This window comes from Anabrus simplex, chromosome 2 (assembly GCF_040414725.1).
Source record: "Anabrus simplex isolate iqAnaSimp1 chromosome 2, ASM4041472v1, whole genome shotgun sequence".
NCBI classification, from domain to species: domain Eukaryota; kingdom Metazoa; phylum Arthropoda; class Insecta; order Orthoptera; family Tettigoniidae; genus Anabrus; species Anabrus simplex.
In genome coordinates, this window is record NC_090266.1 from 876,827,436 (window position 1) to 876,839,643 (window position 12,208).

The 12,208-nt window shown below is 42.4% G+C and overlaps 1 protein-coding gene across 3 annotated transcripts in view; it reads right to left on the reverse strand.

The window, feature by feature from the left end:
- Window positions 1-12,208, reverse strand: part of LOC136864532 (lysophospholipase D GDPD1) — a 316,094-nt gene that overhangs the window by 291,162 nt on the left and 12,724 nt on the right. The window lies entirely within an intron of this gene.

Sequence of the window (12,208 nt, forward strand, 5' to 3'; positions counted from 1 at the left end):
TGCAAGTTGCTTTACGTCGCACCGACAAGGATAGATCTTATGGCGACGAAGGGACAGGAAAGATCTAGGAATGGGAAGGAAGCAGCCGTGGCCTTAATTAGGGTACAGCCCCAGCATTTTCCTGGTGTGAAAATGGGAAACCCTGGAAAACCATCTTCAGGGCTGCCGACAGTGGGGTTCGAACCCACTATCTCCCGGATGCGAGCTCACACCTGCGCGCTCCTAACCGCACGGCCAACTCGCCCGGTCGTTAAAAGATGAACGGTGGTGGTTGTTGCTGTTGAAAAAAGGAGTGTGGAGTGGGACTGTTCATTAACAAGACCACAGCATGTAACAGTTTCAGGTAAGACACATAACTGAAAGAATGTGGGTAGATTTGGTGGTTGTTGGAATTAGGATTATAGTCTATATCAAATGGGAAGCTGTTTGTTGTGGTAGTTTTTATTAAATAAAAAATTTATTTTAGCATGGTACAAGTCACATTCAATACAATTAAATTTTCCACCGAATACAGCACACTGAATGGGTGGGATAACGTGACAACACAGTGGCCACTTAATTTATTGGACAATTCTAAGAAGCATCTTGATGCCAAAATATTTCCCCATTTGATGCACCACTCCATATTCACATTATGAAGGAGCAGATGAGGATGAAGCAGATTTGTTTTAAGATGCACTATGTGATGTAGGCGCCAGAGTCAACAACCAGGATAGCATTGTTACTGGCTATTTCAATGCAGGAAATGGAAACAGAAGTCAAGGATTTCAGAAGGTACTGGGTAAACATGGGGAAGACACCTGTGGTAGTATGAGATCAGCAGCTGCTAATTTATTCTTAAGTACATATATCCACAGTTTCAAAAATGGAAAGGTAGGAATAAAGGAGAACAATAAAACTTTGATTTCCACCTATTCAATACTTTAAAAGCAATTATAAAATTAGGATCTCATCCTTATTTTATTGCTAAATTATTAAAAACATAGGACATGTTTCGTTCAATTTTTTAACATCTTCAGCTATACACATTTTTAACAAGGTTAAAACCGGTAACATTATTCTAATAACTTGGACTTATTGTTTACTGCTAACAGACTTAATCATAATAACAAAATTTTATGAAAGTAAGTTTGTTGACATCTCCTTTCTACTTCTGCCTGCATTTACATTAGTGCACTCAGCCAGGCCCCAATTTCCCCCTTGTGTGTGCTTCTACAATTGTAGGGGATTAACCTTGGTTACCCTCTTCAATTGAAGATCCTCTTCGTGGTGTGGGGGACTAGTAGCTCCTTTCTTGCGATGCCGAGTGGAGCCCTACTGGGTAACCATTCGGTATACAAGGAGGAGGAAGCTAAAGCACCACCCAACAATAAGGTGTAACGCAACCCGTGCCGATGGGGTGCATGGCACATGGGAGATGTGTCCTGAACGGAGCCTTCGAGATACTTGGCGCCCTCTCGAAGTAAGTAGCCTTACCCGGGTATGCGGGGCTCTGCCTGGGCGGACATATATTTCCCTAGCTCCTCGTGGGACCTAAATGAGTACTGTAGCTACCCATAAACCGGAGAGCTCTTCTGGGGCCTCCGAGAGAAACACCAGTTCAATAACTGATGGGGACTCTTCGCAGATACCCTCGGATAGTACGACCTCGACAGTAAGAGAGCTCACTCTAGAAGTGGGCAATCTACTAGTCCAGAAGAAGAGGAGGAAACAGCGCTCCGGCGCTGAGAAGAGGAGGTATAAAAAGGCTTTAAAGGCCCGGGAGCAGGCCAAAGAGGGCCTAACTCCTGGAGCTGAGAGGCCTTCTACTGCCATGACAGCGACGACCGTGGGCTCTGCTTCTAGGGCACAGAGGACTCCACCCACCAAGACGCCAGTGGGGAAACGACTTCTGTCGGGGGCAACCCCAGAAGAAGATCGGCCGACCCACAAAAATCCCAAGGTGGAGTATGCTAGAATAGCTAAAGCTGGGATCAGGATGGCCATAGTACCTGTAGGATATCCTGACCAGCAGCTAACCGAGAAACAGGTGGAATCTGTGGAGGAGGCTATCACCGATCTGATAGACGGGCTTCCGGAGCAGGGGCCCATTAAGCCTCAGTTCCTGGACTGCTATCTGTCGAGAGGTGCAGCCGTCATTATCGCAGAGAATGATGAGACTGTAGCATGGCTTTCTAGTCTTGTTACAGGTCTACAACCGAGGGAAGGAGCCAGGCTCACAATTGTGGGCATGGATAAACTCCTTTCCTATAAGAGAGTCATGGTCTGGATACCAGGACAACCAAAGGACAATAATGTTCTTTTGGGAAGAATGGCACGCCAGAACCATGGCTTAAATCCCAACAGCTGGAGGGTCTACGACAGCAAGGAGGAGAAGAGAGGTGTCCGACTTGTGGTCAGCATGGACTCCAGAGATGTGGAGAAAGTGGTGGGGAAGAAGATCTTCTGCGGGGTGCATGTTGCTACCTTCACCTTGGTGGAGGGCAAGCGCGACAAGCAGAGGACCAACCCCACCAGAGACAACACTGAGACTAGCAGGGACGAAGAGCGGGAGCCCGGACAGGAACCAAGGCCAGCCAAGCCTCAAGATTCATCGCAGGAGACGGAGCTGCACGTTCCGGAGACCGCATAAGGTTAAGTATTGCATGAAAGTAAGCAATGATTACTTTCATACAAGCAAACATACAATATTGTATAGCGGCCTCCAGGGTACTTATTAGAAGTATCCAGAAAGGCAGGTTTTCGGTCGCTCTGATACAAGAACCCTGGCTTAGACAGGGGCATATCATGGGACTAAGATGTGCAGGCTTCACTCTATTCAGTGGAATAGCAGAGGAAAAGCCTAGAGCATGTATACTAGTTAAGGATCATAACGCTTGGGCTATACCAGGCTTCATTACTAGAGACCTTGTAGCAGTTCTAGTGAGATATGAAGAGGGCGGACAGCCAAGAGATCTAGTTGTCTGTTCTGCATATTTCCCAGGAGACTCTGAATCTCCACCCCCGCCGGAGGAGTTCAAGAGACTGGTGATATATTGTAAGAAACAAGGACTAAACCTCATAGTAGGATGTGACGCCAATGCTCATCACAGCATTTGGAGAAGTAAACACACAAACCGAAGGGGAGAGCATTTCATAGAATTTTTATGTAAAACTGATCTTGAGATCATGAATATAGGTGATACCCCTACCTTCATCAATAACAGGAGTGAGGGGATCATAGACCTTACCCTGGGTTCCATGGGAATCATACAGGAATTTAAAGACTGGAAAGTTTCTTTGGAACCTTCCTTGTCAGACCATAGACACATTGTGTTTCATACAGAGGGCTCCTTAGAGATCCCACCTTATAGAAACCCTAGACGAACCAACTGGACGTCTTTCAGGGAAAACGTGAGGAGGGGACTGGAAGGAGGACCCTCAAATATAATTAAGAACAAAGAGGAGCTGGAGCTCAGTGTGAGCTTTCTCACACATACACTGGTTACCTCTTATGAATTAAACTGCCCAGTTGTTAAGGCAAAAAGAGCAACAGGAAGTTTCAAGTGGAACAGTTATCTTGAACACCTGAGAAGAAACACACGAAGGCTCTGGAATAAATACAGGGAACTTCAAGATCAAGAATGCATAGATTCCTATAAAGAATCACAAAGAAGGTATAAGTCAGAAGTCAAAAAAGCTTCTAGGAAATCTTGGAAACAGTTTTGTGACTCCATTGAAAGTCAACATGAAGTGGCAAGGCTTCACAAGATTCTAACTTTGGATGGAAGGGCAAGGCTGGGCTCACTGGAGTCACCTTTCGTGTGGATACACTTCCACAGAGAGGGAGACCCTGAACTTACTGCTTGATGCCCTCTTTCCAGGTTCAGCAGTCACTAATAGTGAAGTAGAATCAAGCGGATCCTTCAGACCCGATAGAAGTGGCTGGAAGGAAGCCGCAGAGATTGTTACCCCCAGAAGGGTGAAGTGGGCATTAGAATATTTTGCCCCTTACAAAAGTCCAGGAATGGATGGGATCTTCCCGGCGCTTCTTTAGGAAGCGGGTGGGGTCCTTATACCATACCTGGTCAGAATTTTTAGAGCCTGTCTCACTATGCGGTACGTGTACTCCTGGTGGCGTCAGGCGAAGGTAGTATATATACCTAAACCCGGAAGGTCTTCATATACTAGACCTAAGGATTATAGACCCATCAGCCTAACGTCTTTTCTTCTTAAGACCTTGGAAAGACTAGTGGATAGACATATCAGGGAGAAAGTTTTAAGAGACTGTCCCCTGCATCCTCATCAACATGCATATCAACCAGGGAAGTCGGTTGAGACGGCACTACACCAGCTAGTTTCCAGGCTGGAGAGTGCCTTGGATCAGCAACAACTTGCTATGGTTGTATTCCTATATATAGAAGGGGCCTTTAACTACACATCTTTGGGCTCCATAGAACTTAGTCTAGAGAGAAGAGGAATGAGCAGGATGCTCATAAAATGGGTTATGGCCTCGCTGCAGGGCCGTCAAGTTCTGTTTACCCTCAACGCAGTTATGTTGACAACTAATATAGACAGGGGGTGTCCACAGGGAGGAGTATTATCACCAACATTATGGTGTCTGGTAGTGGATGAACTACTTACCAGGTTAAATGTTGGAGGACTTTACGCCCAAGGCTATGCAGATGACATTAGCCTGATGGCGGTGGGAAATTTCCCCAGTACGGTTTCAGAGCTCGTACAGAGCTCCCTACGTAGGGTGGAAAGATGGTGCCACGACACGGACTTGTCAGTTAATCCCGACAAGACGGAGCTCGTGGTATTTACCAGGAGGAGGAGGCTAGACGGACTGTCAGAGCCTTTCCTATTTGGGAAAAAATTAGTTAAGACAACCTCAGTTAAGTACCTAGGGGTAATCCTTGAGGCAGGACTGAGTTGGAAGAAACACATAGACCATAAGGTGGATAAGGCTCGCAAGATTATGTGGGCCTGTCGCAGGGCCGTCGGAAAGACTTGGGGCCTAGGACCTAAGGTGGTCCAGTGGCTCTATATTTCTATTGTACGGCCCACGATCACCTATGCATCTTTAGTCTGGTGGCCAGGTTCGAAGAGTAAAACTGTGACCAAGTTAAACAGTGCCCAAAGACTTGCATGTCTAGGAATAACAGGGGCACTGGATGTGCAATGGAGGCCATCCTAGGTCTTCCCCCCTTACATTTATATGTTAAGGAAATAGCGGGAATGAGTGCCTACCGCCTCTGGTCACTCGGAGGATGGTCCTTCAAGAATCCGAATAGAGGTCATGCCTCTATTCTCACAAGGCTTCACCAGACCTGCCCTGTGACAATGATGATCAGGGACCTGATGAAGCCTAGTTTTAATTTGAACTATAAATTCACAGTGGTGATACCCACAAGGGAGGAGTGGGCCGCGGATGCTGGGGCCCGTCTTAGGTCTGGGGGCTGTACATGGTACACAGATGGCTCGCGGACAGAGACGGGCACAGGCGCCGGGGTCTGGGGGCCTAAGACAAGGCTCTCCCTACCTATGGGTAAATATGCTTCTGTTTTCCAGGCCAAAGTATACGCAATACTGGCCTGTGCTGTATATATATATATAAGGAACATGCCTGGACACAGAAGATGCATCACTATTTGCAGTGATAGCCAGGCAGCATTAAAAGCACTATGTGCAGTTAAAACAACATCAAAAATGGTATGGGAATGCCAAAGGATGTTAGATCAGCTGTGTGAACTTAGCTCAGTTATCCTATCATGGGTCCCTGGGCACACAGGTATCAGTGGAAATGAAGAAGCTGACAAACTAGCGAAACAAGGCTCAAAAGGTCCTTTCATAGGACCAGAGCCCTTCCTGGAAGTGTCACTCCAAAGCGTGAAACTGGCAATATCCCAGTGGACAAACCAGTCTCACTTAGACATTTGGAAGAGGTTAACTATAGCAAGGCAGGCACGTGAACTTATCAAAGGGCCTAGCCAAAGTTATAAAAAGGTCCTGATAAATTTGAATAGGACCAGAATGCGAATGGTAGTTGGACTATTGACAGGCCACAATACCTTACAGAGACACCTACACATCATGAAAATCAGTCAAGATCCGATGTGTAGAAGATGCGGTAGGGAGGAGGAGACCTCCGCGCATGTGTTATGTCAGTGTGAGGCTCTTGCAAGCACTAGACATCGATACCTTGGCTCACATTTCGTAAGCCTGGAAGATATCAGGAATGCCAACATCCGGACACCGGTATCCTTTATAGGAGCACTAGGTCTGGACTAGGCAAACCTGTTCAAGGGACACAAACGGTCTTCACAGACCTACGTGTGGAGCCCTGCGAAGGCAGGGTTCACCCATTCTTTATCTATCAGGCCCCGATTTACAAATGGGCGGACTGGGCATTTTCCCAGGGCGCCAGTTTTTGAGGGGTGGCAGTCGGCGGATCGAGTAGGCTAATTATGGCCTGGGTGAATTACGTCTTAATTACACTCAAATTACTTTTACATTTCACAAATTATTCCAACTGTTTTTTTAGCCTATATAAAACACTTTAAATTATTCTAACTTTAAAACCTGAATTTAATCTATATATTCAAATTTTATGAAAAAAATGTGCCTTATTTCTAAAATACATACAAACTATCAAACTGAACCATCGTCTTTTAAATAAAAATAAAAACGGCCCGATTCTTATTTGGCTGTTACCTTTATTTGGCTTGATAAGTTTAATTATGAGAATTAACCGTATTTGCATATTGTGCTGTTTTAAAACTCAATCTTGAAAACCGTAATATTTAATTAGTAAACAATTATTTTTAGAGGAACAGGAAAATGAGCAGGGGGGGGGGAGGGCTAAATATTGTTTGCCCAGGGCGCTAACTACTTGAAATCGGGGCCTGCACTCAGCTGTTTGACGACTACTTGTGAGCGCTTCGATGAAGTTTCCACTTTCTTATCATCAAAACTTGACTGTCACCATTTGACTGAGTTCTTGCTAACGTTTGTAGAACTGCTGTACACTGGTATCAAGTCCACAAGCAATTCGTGAATTTGAAAAATTGGACGTTAAATATTCAAAGTACGACAAATTTATAACCTATAATCAACAGTGTGCTTCATTTTGTTAATTTACAGATGAAAAGAATGTTAGTCACACCTAAACTCAGCTGTTCTGAGAGTGCACTAAGATTTTATATCCATAAGGTACGTGTGGTACAGCTCATGCCAATAGTAACAAAAAGATTTTAATGTGTATTCCAACAAATAATTTTAAGATATTCAACAACTTTAACAGATTGTAAATGTATTTATATATGTCCAACTTGTGACATTGTATTTCAAATATTAGAACAAGATTTTAAAGTTTCAAACACTATAGTAATATTGTTTTAATACGACGATGTAATATATAATGTTTTATATTCAAAAGAATTTTAATAGTTATGATTAAGTCTGATAGCAGTAAACAATAAGTGCAAGTTATTAGAATAATATTACCGGTTTTAACCTTGTTAAAAATGTGTATAGCTGAAGATATTCAAAAATTGAACGAAACATGTCCTATGTTTTTAATAATTTAGCAATAAAATAAGGATGAGATCCTAATTTTATAATTGCTTTTAAAGTACTGAATAGGTCGAAATCGAAGTTTTATTGTTCTCCTTTAACTGACTTTCAATACGGAAAAATGAGGATTAGTATCCTGCAAGGTAGGAATACCCGATCCATAACGGACTACGGTGTATATCATAACTAAGGCTCAGATAGTTATGTATCTACATGGTTTTCTTTTTCCCCCCTATTAGCAATTTGATATGATCCTTGTGAAATGTTGGTGTTTTATGCTTAACACTGCCTAAAAGCACGATTTTTAAAATACATATATTTAAATACTTTACTTTAAGTACATATTTTCTCATATACTTCATTTTATAAGTACATTTTTTACACGTTTGTGAACATTTAACATTTTTGGGTGTCTACTTCCTGACCATCAAATATATTTTAAATCATGAAAGTTATTTTTTATTTAGATGTGAAGCAATACAAACAAGCAGAGAATGTTCTTTTGAGAGGAGAGCCACAAAACGGTACAAAGATTGTTAAAGGCAATAAAATTACAAGGGAAAAATGTGAAAGCGGAAGCTCTCTTCAGAGGCAGCCTTAATCTCGAGCAAATCTAGAGAAGAGCTGAGACAAAATGTCACTGCTGAATTTAACATACACAGGTTAGCCATTAAGAGTATTGTTTAAATGATGTCCTGCGGAAATCTGAGAGATAGAATTGTGCGAGATCATCTTTACTTTCTATACTTTAGCGGGCCAGCCAAGGCATCCAGCAGTACAGCAGCAATGTTGAGGTACTCTCCCTCATCCCTACTAGAGTGGTTCATCTAGAATCAGATAGCGTTTGCTTTTGGCAATGACAATGTTCGTTGTTTAAAGGGGCCTAACAGCTAGGTCATCGGCCCCTAATGATAAGAGGTGCAACAAAATGAAACTATAATTAAAACTTTAAAATGTAACCACTGACTAGAATCTAAAACTAATGATGAAAAAATGACCATGAATCCAAAACAATCAGTGAGCCCGATTCACAATGCCTTATTTTCTGGGATGATGCTTGTTGTTAAAAAGGGTCCAATATCCAGGTCACCAGCCCCTCATAATAGTACTAATCACTGGTAAAACAGAACTGTGATGTTCCTCCTATAGTAGCACTAATCACGGGAATGGTATTAATCACAGAGTATGTCGCACATAATGGCACTACTCACAAGCAACACTGACCCATGGTGTTCCTCACATAAGGGTATTACTCACAAGCAACGTACACCCATAGAGTTCCTCACATAAGGAAATTACTCACAAGCAACGTAGACCCATGGCGTTCCTCATGTAGTGGTACTAATCACAGGCTGCATATACTCATGGTGCTGCTCGTATAGTGGTACTCATCACAGGCTACATATGCTCATGGTGTTGCTCACATAGTGGTACTGATCAAAGGCAATGTAGACCCACAGTGTATCACACATTATGGCACCACCCACAGGCAACACAGATCCAGGGTGTTCTTCACATAACGGTACTACTCCCATAGTAATCCTCCCCAATGATACTAATCACAGACCCAGCTAGAGGCAGTAGCAGTACGTGTTTCTCTGGTAGTAGTGATTATTGTTCTAAGAAGGAGCACAACCAGGCACATGTAGTAGTACTAACTGCAAGTAAAGTCGACCCATGGTGTTAATCGCTTTATGGTACTAATCACATATTGTCTCATGGTTCCAAAAACATCATTCCTTGGTCGCCGCTTTTATTCGCCTCTCACGACAAGCAGGGGTTACTGTGGGTTTGTGTGTCCCCTACCCACAGGTGGTAAAAAAAAAGATCAAACACTTCAAAAAATGAAGTACTGGACAATGAAAATGAAAGACTTCCTATGCCTCGAATGCTCTAATACCGTCGAGGTCAGAAAAGAACAAGAGTTGACCAAGGGAGATCAGACAGGATAGATGAAAGTGATGAGCCTGGTACAAGTAACTGGAAGCAATGCCGGGACTCAACTAAAGGCCCTGTGTGGTCGCCAACCCACGCTCCTAAGTTGAGAGCCCCTGGGGCCCCTTTTAGTCACCTCTTAAGGGCCCCATACACGCGCAGACTTATTCGGAGGTAAGTCTGCGCAAGCCAGTCTCTTCAGACATGTCTCTGTGTGTATGGCCGAAAAGTCTGCCGACAAAAAGTCTGTTACAAAAATTTAAAATATGCATGAAGTCCGACATTCTGGCGCTGCTTGAATTCAGCCGGAGACTTTGCGACGAAAGCGCTATCACAGAGTTGCGGCAGAAAATTTAAATGTGGTAACCTACTAATATGAGAACTGAATTTTTTGCGCATCTTCTTCGTGCAGAGCGCTAAATTGTGTCCAAAAAGCAACTCATCTTGTATACCGACTATCTAATTAATTTCAATCCGTATACATTCTTCAACCATCCGAAGCGCATAATGTTAAACAGAAAACAGCTGATCGTGGAGTATTCAACTTCCTCGGTAAATAGTCATTTAATCTGAGCGTGTGTGGCCAACTGCATACTTCTGACTTACCTCCCAGGGGCAAGTCTGTGCAGGTAAGTATTCCAGAAGTCTGCGCCTGTATGGGGCCCTTTACAACAGGCAGGGGATATCGTGGGTGTGTTCGTCTGTGCCGCCCCACCACCTACAAGGGGTGTGTTTGCTTTTATTGCACTTGAGACAAGATAGATGGAACAAATTTTAGTCAGTTATTCTGATTGGCGTGAAAACATTGTAATGTGACCTTAGCAATTTCAAGGTATTCTCTACCAAGAGATGACAAAGGCAAAACCTCATGATACATGAAGTTAGATCTATTCATATACTTCATCTCTGAGTTCCGTATTGACACCGGTATAAGCAAATTTATTCCTTAATAGAATATAAGCTTCAGGTTTCACTCTTTAACAATATTAATAGGAGACAAGAGCTTGATATAGCATCAAATAAAAGTGTATATAGTGTAAATAGTATCTTAAAGATAAGTTGATGTGAAGGGATTATACCGCCATCTTGACCCACGACGACTTGGCTATGAACATGGACATTCTCATGGTTTTCGATTTGGACAGTTATTAGTAGGATGTGTACCTGATCTTGTTATATTTTGTCATGTTTGTTATATTTTATTATGAAAGTTTACGTTTGTTAAATAGTCTGTTGACAGTGCAAGTGAAATTTCCTCAGTGTAGCTGTATCTTGTGCTTCGTGAATAAATAAATAAATATATCATTAGACCATCCATATGCAGTCATATAAACTTGGACATGTTTCAGCTCGTACTGGGTCATCTTCAGCTAAAAAAATGCAATGGTTCTTGAAAAGTTGAAAGAACAGAGATAGTTTAAAATTCCATTTTTCAACAAAGCTTCATTGTTGACTAGGCTTCCAGATTTTGGCCTTTAAATTGGCACATTATATTATAGTATTGAGAACATATTAAAATGTTACAAAAATTTAAAATATGCATAAAATGATTAAAAGTTTTTAAAATATTCTCTCATTATAAGATGAATGTTAGAGTGACACCACTACTTGTTGATGGATCACTGTGGATTCAAAAAAATTGAAAGTTTAATGGGTGCCAGAATATATTACATTGTAGAATGTTATTTTTGCTGATATTAGATCTGAGAATCTTATTGTCAATACGGAAGACTGTACATAAGTGTGAAAACTGTAAAACATGAGAACTAGCAAACCACAGCCTTACTGATAGCCACTGTGCTTAATAAAGATAAAAAATATTATTATTACTACACCTTTCAGCATAAAATTTACGACATCGAGCCTCCACACAGAGAGGAAGTGGTAGTTTGTTCAGATCAATGACTAACACACAGCTCTCCTCCCCACTGTTTGAGCATTGTGGTCCAACATGCTACAATGCTTCACTAGGGTACTGCTCATTCACTTCATTCAGCTGTTACCATGACAAGATATCCTTTACATGCCAAGAAATATTGACTGGGCAACATACAACCGTCACTCGCACATATGTACTGGATGGTTCGCATAAAACATGGAGGAAGAGGAGGAGGAAGATAATGATGATAACACGAGAGTCTAAGCCCAACATTTACTGCCAAATTCAGTATACATTTCAACTAAAACCAGTAACAGCTGTTGAATTATAATGCATTCAAGCAAGACAATTTTCACATAAGCAACAGCTCCACTGCTGGCTGGCTTGAGCAGAAATAAAAAATATAGCAAGAACAGGCTGTAGGAGAATCTTTAGTCTGAATCCCTGTTCTGCTTGAATACAGAAAACGAGCAGAATAAAAATGTTTAAAATTACCCTTTAAGTTGGTCCTATATGCTCTGTTGGAGTAAAGGTAAAGAAAATATATATACAGGCGAGTTGGTCATGCCGTTGGGGGCGCGCAGCTGTGAACTTTTATCCGGGAGATAGTGGGTTCAAACCCCACTATCGGCAGCTCTGAAGACGGGTTTTCCACTGTTCCCCCTTTTTCACACCACGCAAATGCTGGGGCTGTTCCTTAATTAAGGCCACAGTCACTTCCTTCCCACTCCTAAGCCTCTCCTATCCCATCGTCGACGTAAGACCTATCTGTGTCGGTGCGATGTAAAGGAAATTGTAAAAAATTTATATATATCCACAAACCCCCTTCCAAACTCA